The sequence below is a fragment of the Octopus bimaculoides genome, chromosome 9 (assembly GCF_001194135.2).
Source record: "Octopus bimaculoides isolate UCB-OBI-ISO-001 chromosome 9, ASM119413v2, whole genome shotgun sequence".
Taxonomy (NCBI): Eukaryota; Metazoa; Mollusca; class Cephalopoda; order Octopoda; family Octopodidae; genus Octopus; species Octopus bimaculoides.
The window spans coordinates 93,776,439-93,782,120 of NC_068989.1; positions in this window are offsets into that span (position 1 = coordinate 93,776,439).

Below are 5,682 nucleotides of genomic sequence, written 5' to 3' on the forward strand. Positions count from 1 at the left end.
ATATATATATGTTAATATTATTATTATTACTAGTAGTAGTAGTAGTAGTAGTAGTATATATATATATACATACACACACACACACACACAGACACATATATATATATATATATATATATGTATATACACATATACATATATATAGTTTAAATTTATAGAGAAACAAAACACGAAAACAGGTGTATAAATAACAAATTAGTTTATTAGTCTGACGCTCGAGAAAATGAAAAAGTCATTTACGTTCCGACCCTACGCTCTTGAACAGAAGCGAATAAGGGAAAATAAACAGAGAGAAAGTGGAAAGAAACTTGAAGATGTAAGGACAAGCATGGCGAATGATTAAAAAACGTTTGAAAGAAGAGGTTGAAAGAACGGGAGATAATACAGTACTGTGGATAGTATTTTTGGGGGTTTTCACATCAAGCGTCCAATCAAGCAGCCCCAAAGTTGTTATGAGTACTGGCACTGCAAACACATTGTGGGCCACTGTTTTCTTGAATGCAGAAAGTTCCGATTATGTTTGCAATTTCTTCACAAAGTTAACATTGAAAGCACCAGCACGAAAATAGTAATAGAAACTTTTATTGCATTGCCAGAAACGTCTGAATTTAAGTTTTCTAACATGATTTAATTTCGTGCACCATCTCAGTTCTAATGTTATCCAGCGTCACTTTTATATTTTCTCAACTGTGCGGCCAATATGAATACGACCGATATGGTCTATGATAATAAGCTCACTCAACTAACAAGCACTAAAAATTCTAAAAGATATTTTGTATTTTATGAATCTAAAGTTTTATGAATCTAAAGTTTCTAAAATTTAATTTTTTTTTTGTTACTCTGAAGGCAACTATGCCAATAATAAACAAACGAACTGGTTCTGTTTCACACCTGTGACTGTGTGGTAAGTAGCTTGCTTACCAACCACATGGCTCCGGGCTCAGTCCCACTGCGTGGTACCTATGGAAAGTGTCTTTTACTATAGCTTCGGACTGACCAAAACTTTGTGAGTGCATTTGGTAAGCGGAAACTGAAAGAAGCCCGTCGTATACATACATATATATATATATATATATATATATATATATATATAGCAGTTGGGCAAAAAAAGACCAGTAGAATAAGTACTTGGCTTAGAAAAAATAGGTCCTGGGGTCGATTTGTTCGACTAAAGGCAGTGCTCCAGCATGGCTTCAGACAAATAACCGAAGCAGATAAAAGACTAAAAGTGTAAAAGAGATTTTTTGATTAAGCATTTGTTTCATCAGTCAATCACATTTGCCAACGTTCTTCTGTTGTCATTCGCCACCTCATCATTAACAAGCTCTCTCTATTCCAGGTCGGCTTCAGGTCTGTCTGTCTCTATGTATGTATGTATGCATGTATGTCCCTTAGTTTACAGGTTTACGGCTTCACAAAAAAAAATAATAATAATATCGAAGTGATATAGAGCCAGCACTTGTGTTTATTATTGATTTAATGATCCTCTCGAGATACACCAGCATCAGTTTCAACACACGAGTTCACATCAAACATCTTGTAAACCGAATAGAAAAACGAAAAGAAATTCCAATATTTTTTGTCAAAAAGCTTCTATAAATGAATGTAAAAATGTTATTTCAATTATGAAATTTTCTAAGGTATTTTTATTCTTTGCACATCTTGTGAGATTTTATTATCGCTACCTTTTATGTATCCATAATTCTAAATCTTCATTTTTCTCCTTTTCTTCTTCGTTTTTGCTTCAAGTGACTAGCATGATCAAAATTTAAAATTTATATTAATATGTTTACAAATTTATTTATTTATTGGCAGACACTGGATATTAATTAAAAAGATATAGCAGTTAAAGAAGGAGCTAAACTTTTAATATAACCTCTTTCTCCACTTTCATAAGACAAAGAGATTTATTTAATTACATCACGTATTTCAACAGCTCGTTTAATGGTCAATGTTCTTTGAAATTAAACATATTCATATAAACTTAGTTAGCACGTTCATACTGCTCCTAATAGAATTTATGAATATTCATAATGGACGCACATACACAAACATGCATATATGAATAGCAAGTGACGCATGCGCATACGCGCACACAACGACACATACAGACAAGGAAATAATTTTGTATTTCCAGCTTGAAATCTCTGTTTGGATTACATAAGTAGATTATATAACACCGAGTAATAATTAGCCTCATATTCTTATTCCAAACCTCACTGTCTAGAATTCCTCGGAATGCCAACACTTTTCACCAAACAAACTATCCTTTTATTGCTCTACCAATAATTTGATATTATGATGTGTGTTTTTTTGTGTGTGCGCGCGCTCTTATATGAAGGCTGCTTATATGAAGCTTAATACTTCTTATACATACTTACCCACTTTAGGTTTCTGAAGTGACATAGAGGGGACAGAGATACGTACCCTGTTGCTCCAGTAATAATTATCATGATACCTGTCATAATAAATATAAAACTGAATCTACATCTTGGATACTGGATTTGCATGTCTGTATGTATAACATGTATGGATGTATGCATACATGTATGCGTGTATGTATGGATGTCGGTAGATAAGTTTAAAATATAAATAGTGAAATAAAACCAAAATTACATCAGTAAAGTTGACTCTCACCGCATGATTTCAGTAGACAGTACATTACTTGGCTACCATTGGAATATCAGGTGTTTTTGTTTTTTTCATTCAGGTTATAAGATTCTCTTTATGCATTTGTAGAATTAACTAGTTTCCACCGATTATTTAGAACATAAAATTGAATCTCAAAAAGATAAACTCAACTTGTTTCATTACTAAACTCTACCAAACATTGATAAAGCAGCGCATTATGTATTCTCCTAATCTTTACGATTGAATTAACCTTAAACATGATTTCTTGAATGTTAATAATAGAATATAATACTTTTAATATCATTTACATGACACTGCATTTTTCTCTCCCATTGTTTTTCATTTCATATATTTCCCCCTTTGACGAAAGATAATTATTTAATGTTCAATGCAAAGCATGGGGTAATGATTGGAATCTAAAGTTTAATATTAGTTATTTTGAAGAATCAGGCGGAAAGCTGGCCTAATCGTCAGCAGGTCGGACAAAATGCTTCCGGCTCTTTACGATCTGAGTTCAAACGCCATTTAAATGTCTTTTCAACGAGGGTAGTTCATGTAAAGAGATGAGGATTGATTTTGATTTAGTTATGCTGAAACCAATAATTTGAGTTATAATTCTTCTAACACTTAAAGCCTTCTTATAGTTAGAAATACAATATATCCGCACTTTTAATTTCTGCATTTCAATGCTGTATGTTTCTTGAAGTAGTTTTATCAAATGTAATTTTTCTTTTCGCCGTCAAGTACAATAGTTTGTTGAATTACTTTCATATTAGAGGTTATTGTTTATTGGTCAATGAAACGCATGATGAGCCGGATAGAATACCACAGGTGTATTTTTTCAGACTATCGATGCTACAAGTTCAAACTCAGCTAAGGTCTTCTTTGCTTGTCATCCCTCTGGGCCGATAAAAAATGTTTAGTAGATTTGCGGAATTGTAAGAATACCAGTTCAGGTAATTTGCGCTACACATTCCGACTCTCAACAAGTTATTTTTTGGGCGAAATACTTAATTCGGTACCCAGTTTAGAAGCGCCCACTTGCAGCATGGGTACCTTTAAAGAAGACCACTTTGTTTCAAGCATTCAGAGCAGGTCTCTGGTTTGAGAAACAGTTCTTCTTTTCATCCCAAATGTCCCGGCTGCCCTGCCAATATGTCATGAACATTCTTTTCATTTGTAAATAAAAAATAAATAAGAAAATCAAGTGAAACATTACATTCTATTAAAGTCCAAGATTCTGTTTTGTATTTATTCTAAGTGAGGGTGCGTGGCTGATGGGTTAGGATATACGGCTTACGATCGCAGGGCCATGAGTTCGATTCCCGGCGGCGCGTTGTATCCTTTAACTTACGTTGCCCCTGTTCACTCAACAGGTAAAAATAAGTTATACTTCTATTCAATGGGCCGTCCTTGTCATATTGTGTGTCACGCCGAATCTACCATGATGACTACTTTAAGAGCATGTTTATTGTTGGACGTTAGCCTGCGATTGGTACAGTAATAACCGTCCAGTAATAGAAATTGACTCTCTTCAATCGAACTCTCATTCAGAGCCCCAATGATCGAATACTAGCGACACGCTGGAAACTCGGAGTAACAAGTATTCAGAATCAAACTGTTTTGATCTAAACATGTAACTCCCAGCAAATATGATGAGTGTCCTTCTTTCGTTTGTCTACGCACTCTTATAGCACGGCTTAGTGGTTTGGGGGTTGTACCCACGATTGCGAGAGCGTTGGTCCGATCCCCAGGCCAGAGATATGTTGTGTTATTGAGCAAAGCACTTCCTTTCACGTTACTCTGCGATCGTTTCGATATATGACATGCGGTACCCGTTGCACCAGTACAGGTAATGTCGACCTGATGGAGTGATTGAGCTTATGTCTACATAAACATTTGATCACTATGAACATAAACAGACAGTCTGTGTGGTTGTTGGGCATGAAATTTTCGAACCTTCAAACGTCGTCTAACAACGGGAGAGTCCATCATACACACACACACACACACACACACGCGCGCGCGCGCGCGCACACACACACATATATATATATATAATTATATAAATATAACTATAATCAAGATCGCTGGCTTGCCAACGCATATACACTAGAAGTAGATGCCAAATATCTACAAGCCACTTTAAATGTGTTCTCTATTTTATTAAGAAAACAAGACCGAATGCAAAGTAAAGAGCAAGAAAACTCACAAAAAAGCGCCCTTAATTATAATTATAATTTTTATAATTATTAACTTAAATTTTTTTTTACCGATATGGTGGTTTGTTATACGCTAGCTACTGATATAATCATTTTAATGATTCTATCTTCAACATATATATATATTTATATATATACATATATATATATATATATATATCTATATCTATCTATATATATATAAATCTGTATATATAATGTTTGTTTGTACCTAAGTGTGTTCGGCTCATTTTATTTAAACATAGACAACAGAGTGTTGCTTGAATAACTCGTTATTATATCAATTAGAAACAGTTCTTACGTGTATAATATGTTTTAACCATTTAAACTTTCAAACAAGTAAATATTACCTTTATTACTCATACAGAGTAAATCAGAGAAATATGTTTATATCCGAAAGTTTATCCCAATCGATTTATATTAACGGAACCGACGGAAGGCTGAATGTATTACGAGTTATTTCTCTATTTATATATTTATGTTCACGCAAATATATTGCTATGTATCATAAAAATGTTTTCGCCCAGTCGTCTAAGACACCACCCTCTGACATTTCTCGTTAATCAGTTCATATTATCTATCTATCTATCTATCTATCTGTCTATCTATCTATCTATCTATCTATCTATCTATCTATCTATCTATCTATCTATATATCTATCTATTTATCTATCTGTCTGTTACATAAATAAAGGCAAGCAATTACAATTCATATTTATCCACAGACAAACAAACAGACACATATAAATATATATTTACATACATATATGCGAGGGCGCGTGCGTGTATATATATATATATATATATATATATATATATATATATATAT